Source organism: Panthera leo, chromosome E1, assembly GCF_018350215.1.
Source record: "Panthera leo isolate Ple1 chromosome E1, P.leo_Ple1_pat1.1, whole genome shotgun sequence".
In the NCBI taxonomy this organism is placed as follows: domain Eukaryota; kingdom Metazoa; phylum Chordata; class Mammalia; order Carnivora; family Felidae; genus Panthera; species Panthera leo.
Window position 1 is genome coordinate 31,401,844 of NC_056692.1, and position 13,570 is coordinate 31,415,413.

The window sequence follows — 13,570 nt, forward strand, 5'->3', positions numbered from 1 at the left end:
CTAAAAGGTGAAGTATTTTAGCTTTGTTCCAGTACCATAGTTTTTCCATGCCCTGTCTCAAATCTAATGGTTATATTAAACAAAGACTTAGAGGATTCTGTCTATCCTGGTATCTGTAACACATCAAGCTGTACTTATTTGCAGAGTAGGTGCCCCAGTGGGCTATATTTTTAGGCCCTGCTCCCCCCCCCCCCCCCCGCTTTTAGATTCAGTGAATTCAGGAATGGAAGGGGATAATCAGCATAGGAGAAACACCTCCTAAAAATGCAGACAGGAAACAAAGATGTGGTAGAAGTGAAGATTTTGATTACATACAGGGTCCAGCTAGCATGAGTTAGAGGAAATTGTTGCTGAATTTCCCACTTCTACTTGGGTGCACAGAGTCTATGTGTTGGTGTTAAGAATATTCTTCCAGTTCACTATAGGGATTTCTGGGAAATCAGCTTATCAATACGGGGCAAGAAAACCATCATGATGCCTGGTGCTCCATAACCAGTAAGACTGCCCGAAAGAATAATCACTGTGGCTCCTCCATCCCTTATTTCCATCCTACTTCCACAAAGAGAAAGCAAATTTTGCTTTCATCTTCTTAATCTTCTGGACACCTGTCTAGAAAAGCATCATCAAGACAACTTGGATGTTTTTATTTCTCAAGTATTATTTTCTAAGTACTATTCTTAAGTTCGTTTCTTTCATCCTCCTTCTTGCTTTCTTCCTTTTCCAACCAAAAGAAATGCTAATTTTTCATTAGTTTCTGTAACCACAGTAGAGAGATCCTTTGTAATTCATGGATCTTTGCTCCAGTCCAGCCTTGCTAATTTTCTGTGTCACCTAAGTCCAGGGGCCCATTAGTCTTAGGATTATTGACAGTAGGATGCAGTCACTTTTTAAGACATTAATGTAGTCTGAATGGGCCTTCATGTACTAATTTGGATTTAGTAAATGTAGTTAGGATGGGGAAGTAAAAGATTAAAGGGGTGCTGGGCCTGAAAGGTGGTGTCAGCCAGGAGCTATGTTTGTAATAAGATCATTTGAACATATTTTGATGATGTGCAGGCACCAGAAATGTTTGAAGAAGGGGATGAAGGGAAAGGATAATATTGGAAATGGCAGGGGAATGATTTTCTACTGTATCTCAGCCCTGCCAGTGATGCAACTAGGGAAGAGAAGGGCTGAATGAACACAAAATTTTGGTTGTTGAACAAAATAGGATCAAAGAAAAGGGAAGAATAATCAGAGGTAATGATGGTAATTTGTTTTTTAGTTCAGAGATAATTGACCCATACTGAAGACATAATTATGGTACATTAAAGAGATTAAAAGAAAGACAAAGACAAAGGCATGGAGTGATGACAAACATGATTCAGAATCCTATAATTATGATGTTTTTATAACCACAATATTTTGATATTAGCCTTTCAACCCACAAAATGCAGCAACATCAGAAAACCAAGCAGATTCCTTTTTACTTGTCAGATCCGTTTTCTTTTTTTTCTTTCTGTTTCTTCCCTTCTTACATTTCTTCCAACAGCTGCCAGTACTTGAATGGTATCTGGTGGTGATAAGGATGTGGAAAAGTAGAAATGATTGTCTATTTAGATGAGAAGAGTAAGTCTGCAATGAGAGTTCTCCACTCCAGCCTTTTTCATCCAGCTCTAGTGTGGGTATTTTGGGCTTAGTCTGAAATTCTAGCAGCTCTCAGCTGGGATTCCTTTCAGTTGCCAATTTCCCAGAGTGTGACTTTATGAGGCGCCTTAAGATGATTTAGGGACTTTGGGTGGACACATTCTTTTTGTTGTTGTTGTTGTTGCATCAGTTACGGATTTGAATTAGCATTAAAAATGTTATTTATCCCTTCAATCTATGCTGTTGTGGTAGTTCTTAGGATAAAGTAAACAAAGTGAGTGTATTTAAAGGATAATGCTATTGGTATAGGTCTTTGGTACAAATCATGATAGAGGCTGGGCAATTACTGACTTTGTGAAACATTATTTAGTCCCTCCTCTCCTTCATCCCTGAGTTGTCTCATCATTGTCCCCTGGCAATATAATGGGAGAGAGGTAGGGTGCCAGTTCTGACATACCATCAGAGCATGGAAATTTGGGTGCTATGTACTGACTACACTGATATTAATCCCAGCAATCTGTAATCTCCAGAAATAGACTTGAATTCTGCAACAAGTCCACTGCCTGCTGGCAAGGCAGCTAGCACTTTAGAGTATGCAAAGAGAAAACCAGATATACCATCAAGGCTGTGTGGGATAGTGGGGATTCACACATTTTGTCTGTTTTTGTGTGCATTTAGTGCTAGGCTGACTGCAGTCATAAGATCAGGCTTCAGTGCATATTGAGGTGGTATGCTTTCCAGAACCATGCAGTTTCTTGAATAAATATAGTCTCTGTTAAGAAAAACATACAGAGCCTATTAAAAGAGATTGATTTTTTTTTTTTCCCATTTGGTTCTCTCCTTACCCAGCTTCTCCTATTATATACATGAAGGCACAGTTTTTCTTTGATCCAGGGCTCAACCCATCATTTGTGGAAGCACAATTCACTGCTTGCTTAGTTGTTCAGATTAGTATTCACCAACCTCTGTACTTTGTAACTCAACTCCAAAAAATCTTTCCATTCACAGGAAAACTGGAACTGACATCCAAACTACTTTCTCAGAATGAAGAGATTTTTCTAAGCACACAAGATAAGTAGGTTGCAAAGTCTAGAACAAAAAGGGTTTCCAGGCTGGAAAAAAAATAAGCATAAGAAATACAGGAAAAATTCACACAAACTCTCTGAGATGGAAATATCTTGCCGTGTAGACCTCAGAAACGCTATTCTTTTTTTTTTCAAATTACAAAATCCTCACACCCCTTCCATGTACAGATAATGTTTCTGCTTTGCATGTTGGATGGGCAGCTCTCTCTCATTTGGAGCATCCTTTGGTGCCCTGGTGCTCAGCCCACCAGCTTATTAACTATATTAAACATGATCCTGAACTGAGAGATACAACATATTTGTGCCATACTCAGTTCAGTGTGCAGCCAACACCTGGAATCTGTGTCAGCATTTTCAACCCATACCTCCCTGACCTGCTTGGATTGTGATACTCTAGTTTTAGCCTAGGAGTGGCCTCAGACTCCTTTTCAACACAGTGCTTGAGACTGCCTGTTACTAAGCAGGGGAAGCTAATCTTCAGAGGGAAACTTATTTTCATCCTTAGGATAAAACCATGGAAGGAAACCCTGTATAGAATCACATGGGCATTTGTAGAAGGAAATAATGGATCATGTAATAATTCCACTTGCCCCCTAACCTCACAGGGCATTTTTAGTAGCTTAATATGTATTATTTTTCAAGTGCTTTATAACCCAAGAGAAGTGTAAGTGCCTGGCTATATTAGTCTGTTTCAGATCTGTAGGGAAAGATTTAATATTAAACCTTTTAAGCTTGACAGCTCCCTTTTAGACATGCCCAATTTACCACACTTCAGCTTTAAGCAACCTGGATTGGGATAAAGGCTGAGTTCTGTTCCTGTTTGACATCTTCTGAGCATCCATTGTCAGCTTTAACAAGCTGTGTATTGACATTATTCAATATACATTATCTGCCAAGATGCATTCCAGCCATTTAAACAAGGGTGTACTTTTTAACTGGCAATGAGAGGGACTATTACAGTGCTTATGGTGTCAAAGTTTGAGCATACACTGTCACTCATTGGCTATGTAGGTGTTGGGAAGATGCAACTTTTTAGTCTCCAGAAACTTCGCAAGGAAAAGGTAAAGACCCCAACTTTTTTTTGACCAGTTTTTTCTTTCAAAAGGAATCACTTGCACACAAACTATTTCTACCTATATATCTAACATTTATGTATGTATGTATGTTAATATTTGTGTATTTCTGCTATCTGTTCTAATTTTGCATCTCCTCTGACTTTCAGTAGTGGAGGGTTAGCTTATATTCCTCTTGAGTCATGAGTTGTTCATGAGATTGCAGCTCTTTAAAGGCATGTGTTCTGTGTGTCACCCTGCTGAGCACACTGGATCTGCCATACACCATTAACAGTAGTATGCTTGCCCCTCTTCCGAAGCACCAGAAATTCACATTAGCGTTTACTCCTGCTTTGTTGTCCATAACATTGTTATATAAGTCGTTATGGGTATAATGAACTTTACTGAAAACCTGGAATAACTAAAGGAAATTACAATATAAGAGATAAAAAAAAAACAAACCAAACACCACAGTCAATGTGAAATACAGCTATTCCCATAGTGGGAAACATCTAGGAAATACAACTTTTGAGGGATAAGGGTTGACTTTTGAATGGAGGGGGGCGGTGTCTTTGGAATGTTTCCTCTTCCTGTCTGAGTCCCTGTGTATTACGTATGCGTCTTTCTGGGACCACCACTTTCTTGTAATAACTGCTGGGCTTCGGGTCATCCATGCTATTCTCTGCCAACAAGGAGCACATATACCAACACTTAAATTATTTGGCTTAAAGTAATATTTGGAATAATGGCTCTAGAGTCTCCATCAGGACAGAATCAATGGCCCTCATCTCTTCAATCCTACTGAATAATGTGGTGAAGAGCAATGGGGTGTGGGTGGTTTTATTACTGAAAACACATAAGATAGTGCAGGTATTTTCCACCACTAAGAGTTGCAGATTCATCTCTCCATTATTTTGGTTGTACAGTAGCTAACTATAAAATCAGACAAATACTTTTCAGAAAGAACTCTTAGGAAGAATATACTCCAAACCAGAGGTAACCAGCTCTGTTGTTCATATGTCCAAGTAATGAAGTTGATTGGTTGAATTGGGTAGGGGTATGGCAAACTGAAGGCTATCTATTTCTTCTAAAGGTGTCTTTTGTATATATTGGGACCTTAGGAGTTGCTCAATTCCAGGGGGTGGTATATTTGTATTACATGGGTACAATTCATTCGTATTTTTTTTTAAAGTTTATTTTGAGGGAGTGGTGAGAGAGAGAAAGAGAGAGAGAGAATATGAGAATCAATCCCAAGCAGGCTCCGCATTGTCAGTGCAGAGACTGATGTAGGGCTTGATCTCACAAACAGCAAGATCATGACCTGAGCTGAGATGAAGAGTTGGATGCTTAACTGACTGAGCCACCCAGGCGCTTCATATACAATTCTTTTGTATTAATTTCACTTTGGATACAAGCTAAGTGGTGCTCTTTGAGTTTATAAGAAAACCTGGCTCTGTGACATTATATCTCATTTTGAGTATGTGAAAATACAAGCTCAGAGTTGTCAGATCTTTATCTATTTCTCTCTTCTCTCAACTGCAATTCTACGTGAAATCTTCCAATTTAATTTTTTGCAAGTAACTCAAATGAAAAACAAGTCTGTGTAAGCCAACAAAATGTCTGCAGGCCAAATTTGTCTTATAAACAAAGATACTGCATTCCATCTAAATCCTTAAGGCACCAGAAAAACATTTTCCTAACTGCCCTAGTAAGTTGAGAGATCGGTTTTTCTTCCTGTAGGGATAGTACTTCACTTTATAATTAGAATGACCGTACCTCATGTTTTGCCTATGGCAGTCATGGTTTATGGCTCTAATCATGGTATCCAGTTTCATTTAGCGTTTGTCCTAGAGTTTTTATTTTTTTAAGCATAGTGTTATTGATCACTGCATTAAAATAAGCACTCTGCATTTGGTTGATTTCATGTTTACTTCCAGCTTCTATCATGTTAAGTGGGCAATGCATATGTAGTGAACAGAGTTCTTACTCATAAACACATAAATCATAAATCATCACTGGTCCATTTTTCATATTCACTATTTCTCTTTTCTGGCCGTTTCCACATGGCCAGTAACTAACACCCTATCTCCTTCCTTTGAAAGATAGCATTAAGAGTGCTTGCTGGTGAGCAAGACTGCACTTTATTAGGAGAAGCTAGAGACCACCAATACCTACTTTTAGGTAGCGATGGAAGAACTGCTTATTGCTGTTTTTTCTTCTGGTTGTTTGGTGAATTGCTGTGGTCCTGCTTTGGGATGTTGGATACACAAAGCATCTGGCCACTAGTTGCACACACTGGGAAACCTGCAAAAATTAGAAGTTAGATATATGTGAAATATGTATGGAAAATAATTGTTGGAATGTGTTGCTACAGTGATTTTTGTCATTTATTCCATGAGAACTCTACAACAATTTATTTTTTTCATTAGGCTTTAAACATTTTTTTCTAATTGTTGGCTGCAATGTGCCAAAGCAAAAAAAGTATATTTAAAAGAGATTAAATATGAATTTCTGTTTCTTAAGATATTGATGAATGGGAAACTTCCATGAGACTTTGTTGAAAATTATTTATGGGGGTTGTCATAATATTAATGAGCATGTGAAAACCAAGAGTCAGAAGTATGGTAAAGAAGCATCAGCCTCTCCTTCAAAATTTAATAGTTACTTTAAGAAGACTACCCTGTTAACAATGATTGGAAACCTACAGCTTTAGAAAGAGCACTTACATTTTATTCTGTGAAGCATGACTTTTCATTTAGATCAAATGACAGTTCTAAATTAGTTTCTTCTGTCATTGATTCCAGCTTTTCCTGTGAATACACTAAAAGTAAATTGATAGTTGTTAATAGGATAGCTTCACTAGCAGAAAAACTTTGCAAAGAATTAAACAATGTTTTTTTCCCCTCAGTGTCAAGTGTTTCAAGTAGAACACGAACTTAGATAAATTCAGTAATATCGCTTCTCGGCCTTTTGGCTAAGATCAAGTGTAGATAAATTCAATAATAGCTTATTTTTAAATTCCCATTAATGGGATCAAAATCATTCTAAATTACGACATCTGACAGTATTGTGAATACTAGTATAAAGTTAAACATGTCATCATTTAAAATATTTTGTGGAGAAAATAGGAACAAACACAGATTTTACTGGCACACAGTGTGGTGGTAAAAATAATGTTATTAAATTAAGAGGCCCTGGAGCAGAAATGTACTTGAAATTGGTTGTGGTGCATGCATAGTTTATAACCGCATCTAAACAAAATGTGTTATTTAACCAATCAAAATGGAAGTTGTAGATATCAAAATAATGTCATATGTATCCACTTAGAATAAACAAATTACAACTTTATTTTGTAATGAAGATGGTATTAAATTTTTAAAAACTCTTCAGCATGCTTACCTCTTTTAGTTACTCACCATCAGTCAGAGATGTTTGAATTTTCAATGAATAGCACTAGAAAACAAACTAAATGTTTTATGATGGTGATGGTATTAAACTGCTTTAAAAAAATAAATTGATTGCATTTTGTTCAAAATTAATTGAAAATCTTTAATCAGAACATTTAACACACGAATGCCAAAAAAAAAAACTGTAGCTTTTTATGTATTTGGCAAATTTCAGAGAAGAAGACGTTGTGAAATTGATCTCTCAAAAAGGAAAGGAAGGCCGCCTTGGTGGCTCAGTGGGTTGAACATCTGACTTCGGCTCAGGCCATGATCTCCTGGTCTGTGAGTTCCAGCCTCGAGTTGGGCTCTGTGCTGACAGCTCGGAGTCTGCTTCAGATTCTCTGTCTCCGTCTCACTCTGCCCCTCCCCAACTCGTGCTCTCTCTCAAAAATAAAAATAAACATTTACGGGGCATCTGGGTGGCTTGGTCGGTTAAGCGTCTGACATCGGCTCAGGTCATGATCTCACGGTCCGTGAGTTCGAGCCCCGTGTCAGGCTCTGTGCTGACTGCTCAGAGCCTGGAGCCTGTTTCAGATTCTGTGTCTCCCTCTCTCTCTGCCCCTCCCCTGTTCATGCTCTGTCTCTCTGTGTCTCAAAAATAAATAAACGTTAAAAAAAAAATTAAAAAAAAATAAACATTTAAAAAATTTTTTGAAAAAAGGAAAGGAAAAACTGAATGGATAAAACAATAAAAGCCCAGGGGCGCCTGGGTGGCTCAGTCGGTTAAGTGTCCGACTTCGGTTCAGGTCATGATCTCGTGGTTCACGAGTTCGAGCCCCGCGTGGGGCTCTGTGCTGACAGCTCGGAGCCTGGAGCCTGCTTCCGATTCTGTCTCTCCCTCTCTCTCTGACCCTCCCCCCATTCATGCTCTGTCTCAAAAATAAATAAACGTTAAAAAAAAAAAAACAATAAAAACCCAAATTTCAGTTTTGCTATTCAGAGTGTGGTCCTAGGCAACATTGGCCTCACCTGTGAGCTTGTTAGAACTGTAGCTCCAACACACCCTGAATCATAGTCTTTGTTTTAATAAGATCCCTGGGGTATTTGTATTTACATTAAAATTTGAGAAGTACTGGTGTAAATTATTTCATTTGGAAATTTGATAATTACATGTGTAATATTTTGACAGATGGTAAGAATACTTTGACACTTTTTTATTGGAAAAATCTACATTCTCCACTAGGATGCTGATGATATGAAATTGAAAAGGGCTACAAAGTTGTAATATCTAAATTTGGCAAAGTATACAAAATACCTAAAAAAAATCATAGAGATTAGATGAAGACAAGTATCTAAATGGAAGCAAAAGTACACTATTTATAAAAGTATTTGTTGTGAGATATTTACAGATCAATAAGATAATAAGTTAGAATGGGGAATAACATCTACTTATGAGAAGTTGTTTTCAGCTTAACAGATACCTCAATGTCTGCAGAGAGTGATTTTCTCAATTAAAAAAATTATGGTCTACAGGGAAGAGTCAACTGAAAGTGTCAACAACTTTAAATATCATACATATAAAATGCACTATTGAAATGGTGTGTGAAATTGAATTTAAACAGTTAAAAAATAAGAGCATCTTGAAAAAACAACTTTGAGACAAATACCAGTGACAAGACAATTAGGGATTGTTATGGCTAAGAAACTGATTAAATTAATCTACGCCAAAATAATTATTTTACTCATGTTATCTTTACTTCTTTTGATTACAACATCAATCAGTGAAGTTTTACAATAAATACTGTTTTATCTGCATTTACAGGAGTAGATATTTTAATTTTCTTTATTTTTAAATGTTTATTGATTTATTTTGAGAGAGAGAGGGAGAGAAAGAATCCCAAGCAGGCTGTGTGCTGTCAGCATAGAGCCCAATGTGGGGCTTGATCTCATGAACCCTGAGATCATGACCTGAGCAGAAATCAAGAGCTAGATCCTTCACTGACTGAGCCACCCAGGTGCCCCAAGTTGATACTTTAATTTTAAGAATTATATTTTGAAAGTAATTTTGAATAAAAATATTTTAAAGGTCCAACAATATAATGAAACCAATTTTACAGTAAATCACTTAAAAAAAACATATAACTTTAAATTATCCCTCGAGAGTATCCTGGTTTGGACAATAAATCATAATGCAAAACTGTGCTGGTTTATTTCCATTTGTTCTCTCACCTTACCCTGTCCAAATTATGCCTCTTCTGACTTGTTGAGAAAAAAACCAGTGGCTTTACATTGTCTATTTTTCAAGTGTGAAAAATCTGGTTAAGCCTTGAAACTATCACTTTTTAAGGGCTCAAGTAAATTCTCAGGAAAGGATAATAATCCTCTCCAGTTATAAGGGGTGAAGGGAAAAGGCATTGATAGAATAGAGACAGGTGGTTTCAGAACTACAGTTTCATATAAATTCATTTAAAATATGGTTTTGTTAACTCAATGCATCTATGTTGACATTATACCTAATATACCACATTTATATGTAGTATGTCTGCCTCTACGGTCACTATCCTGGTCCAAGCCACCATGTCACACCTGGATTACTGAAGCAGCCTTCATATAATACATCTTCTCTTGCCCTATTACAGTTAAATGCTCACATTGCGGCCAGAGGACTTTTTACATTCTAAGTCCACTTTACAATATTTTTCTGCTTAACATCCTCTGATGGCTTCCGATCTTCATTCACAATAAAAGCCACAGTCCTTACAGAACCCTTCATGTTTACTTTCATCTAGATTGTATATATAACAAATAAATGTGGTAATGTGATGACCACCTACATTGTATTTGGTTTCATTTGAGAGATTCTTGATTAGGGTTTCCCTACATGGGATGTTGTTATTGCTACATCTACCATTGTTGGGCTCCGTATCTCATGCTTTGCTGTCATTGATCTCTCTCACCTGGGGACTCATCCCACTCAGTCTCCAGCTCTACCTGCTTCTATTTGGAGAGAGTTCAATGTAGCCAGTCACCCTTTCCCTGGAGTTCTGTGGGAATACATTTTTCTTTCCCATTTTACTACATGTGATTATTAGTCAGTGATGTATTTCTTTGGTAGATTGATTTTTGACAAGCATTTCTCCCTGGTTAGACTTCATCTTCCTAATCTAGGACTTGCTTTTCTGGCTACCAGTCAGTGACTATTAGAGTGTACATATCTGTTTGAATATGAGAAAGAGCAAAGTGTACTATGATGGTAATTTTGCCAAATCCCAGAAGTCATCCAATTTCCATTCAAAACTCAGTGTCTTTTGTTCTGACCTTTTCAGTGATCTGTATTGTGAATCATCCATGTATATATTTGAGAATTGATTCTGCTAGGAAGATAGTCTTGCAAGAATAATATATCTTATGGCAGTTTCTCCATATTTTGGTATCTAAGAAACTATTTTCTATACCATGAATTTGGGTACTAGAATATACACTGCATTCTCTGATGCATAATCGTTTCACTCATTCAATATTGTGTTCCTATTAAATGCAGCAGACTGAGCTCATTTAAGATTCAGAACTATTTTCAGGGTATCATTAGTCAAATGGCAACTTTGTGCTAATTAGACAAATGCACACTTTCTCTTGTAAGACCTAGCTGTGTGTAAGGTTGCATAGCTTGATGAACTGAACATGGGTAATTTCAGACCTCCACTCACTCCACTTGCTGGGCACCTTTGAGCAGTGAACAACCTGTACCACATTATATGACAGTTCTAGAGATAAAAAGCATTTCCTTTTGCACTCGAGGATCTTCAGTACCTATTGAAAATATTCTGAGGAGATGGACTGTGGTTTGATCTTTATTCCCACCTGTATCTAGAGGAAGGGCTTGAACACATAGTAAGTTCTTGATAAATACTTAGAGAAATGAAACGTCCAAATTGGTAGAAATAACAGGATAGTATACTCTTGAAATTAGCACGTGGTTTTCACCAGCTTTTAGCTGGTTGTTGCGGAGCTTTTCACTTGGGCTGAAAGGGGAATATAAAAAATAGAGAATGAGAGAGGTGGGGAAGAAGGAGCAAGTATACTTACTTGATGAATTAAATTATAAATGGATTTGTGTTGTCAATATTAAAATACTATATAATTTCATTTGGAGAACACAGTAACTCTTTGATTGCTTTCAGAGATCCAAATCCCCTGCATATCATAATAGCATTCTTTGAAGTATGGGTGATGATAAAGATTCTTTGATTTCAAACACCTATTCAGCTTCTTTTCACTTTTCTCTGTGGAGCAGCAGTTATTCTTATTAGCAGAGATGTCAGAGGATCCATTTGAATTTTACTGATACCTTTTTAACACTCTATTCAACCAACTCTGGAAAGATCTCTATCAATTTTGCAAAAAGACATGTCACTTGAAGTAAAACCAATATCTTAGAGACAAACTGCTTGTAGTCCCTGACACCTTCTCTTCTTCAGTGAAACTAAGAACAGGTCTCTGAGTAGGTTTGTCACTTGTTTATCATCCTTATATTTGCAATCAAAGCACATTCTCGTGCTGCAATGTCAGTGACTTCCTGGTGGACACAGCACCTGTTCAACCCAGTTTTTCCCTAGTGGGCTGTGGCAGCCATTGGAATACTCCTTGCGGGCTTCCAATTATGGAAGATGTAATTGAACAGAGCCCCAGATGCTGTGTTCTGAAATCTCTTGCTACATTGTACAGATGTCATGCTTCCCATGGTTGCTTCCAGCCAATGACTGAACTTGGCAGGGATTCTAAGGCAAACCTGTTCCTGGGAGACCTGGAACTTCTCTGATGGACAACCTTGGCCCAAGGACTCTCTGAAGATCTTGTCAAACTTTACTTAGAGAGCATGGTAGTCTAGAATGCTTCTACTACCAAACCTTTTCTCTCCATCTCTTGGGGTCAGACTTGTATCATGGTCTGATGGCTTTCCCAGCATTCCCTGTAACTCTCCATATTTTCTCTCTGAAAGTATTTCCCTAATAATTCCTTGCAAATTTAATCACATCTTGGCGTCTGGTTCTTTGATATTCTGAACTAACACAGAACCTAACTCTTAATAGCACATGCTCACAACTATGCTTGAAAAGAAGGCATCAAGCCAACAGCCTTTGTCCTACCTCAGATAAACTGTTGGCAACTCACTGAGTGATAAGCCCCACTTTCTTAGTTTAAGATGATTTTTTAATCTATTGCTTTTCACCCCTTTAAATTCTAACTCTGATTCATAGCTGTACTCTAGAAAACCATGTCTACCCAGGTCTGTCTATTGGGTCATCTGTACACTGACTCTGTATATGACACCCTAAACTCACCACTCTGTGGTGTGAACTTCCTAACTGCAAGCTGTCACATGCTCTTAATCTTGTTTGTGTCCTTGACTGGGATGAAACCCTATGTTGGCCTCAGGGCCCATAAAATTTCTACTCAGTGGTAATATTTGTTAAAAGGAGCAATTAAAAACTTCATTGATGTTTTAAAGTGGAAACCTTCACTAAAATAATTGTATATTAATTTTTAAATGCTTCTTACGTACCAGGCACTGGGCTAATTGATACACATTCATTACCTCTATCAACCCTCACATAAATCCTATCAGGCAAGTGTGATTACTGCCCCATTTTACAGAAAAACAGCCTAACAGAGGTGTCACACTAATGAGTGGTGAGCCACAAAGTATGACCTCTGAGTTTTCTCTGGATTTTAATTTGTGTATGGCATTGCTTCACAGTTAAAGGCAGTGTGACCTTGAATAATCTGCTTAGTTGTGGTAAGCCTGATATTTCACCTATGAAGCAGGAGGCTAATAATGCTCTCCACCCTTTAGTCAGTTTCTTGTGTTTTTGTCATTTTACATAATTATCTTATTTAGTCCTCCTTACAATTTTAGAAGGTAGGCATTGTGCTTGTATCAGTTACCTATTGCTATGCAAAACTTAGTGGTATAAAACAATACCAGTTTATTATTTCTTATGATTCTGTAGATGTACAATCTCAGTGCTTCTTTGCGTGGTCTCACTGGGAATCATTCATGCAGTTACTGTCATCTGGTGGCTCCAATGGAGCAGGTGATTCCAAGAGGACATCAATCATGTATTTGTCAGCTGAAGCCAATTATGGCACTTCATTTCTCCTCTCTGTGATTTTTTAACCTTTACTAGGCTAGATGGACTTTCATAGCATGATGGTCTCAGGAGTCCAAGACAGTGAGGATGGAAATTGCAAGTTGTCTTAATGCTTAGGCTTCATATTCATAACTATTATTTCTCTCTGTTGGCCAAGGTAAGTCACAAGGCCAGCTCTGATAAAGGGAGCAGCAGTGCCACATTCCAAAGTGGATATTCTTACATTCATTGGGAGGTTGTTATTATTATAAACTTCATTTTAAAAATGA

The 13,570-nt window shown here is 37.5% G+C and overlaps 1 long non-coding RNA gene and 1 pseudogene across 3 annotated transcripts in view; one reads left to right on the plus strand and one right to left on the minus strand.

Annotated features, from left to right (window-relative positions):
- Positions 1-1,408: 1,408 nt before the first annotated feature.
- The window catches only part of LOC122206335, a 43,909-nt gene continuing 31,747 nt past the window's right edge, over positions 1,409-13,570 (minus strand). The window contains exons 2-5 of one of the 3 annotated variants that reach the window (XR_006196421.1): positions 6,490-6,584; positions 5,939-6,067; positions 2,244-2,398; positions 1,409-1,552 (exon numbers count right to left, since the gene is read on the minus strand). This is a non-coding gene — a long non-coding RNA (uncharacterized LOC122206335). Of the gene's footprint in view, positions 2,399-5,938; positions 6,068-6,489; positions 6,585-11,010; positions 11,159-13,570 lie in introns of those variants that run through there. The other 2 variants (XR_006196420.1, XR_006196418.1) reach the window with 2 other exon arrangements.
- LOC122207511 lies at positions 6,718-6,807 on the plus strand (annotated as a pseudogene).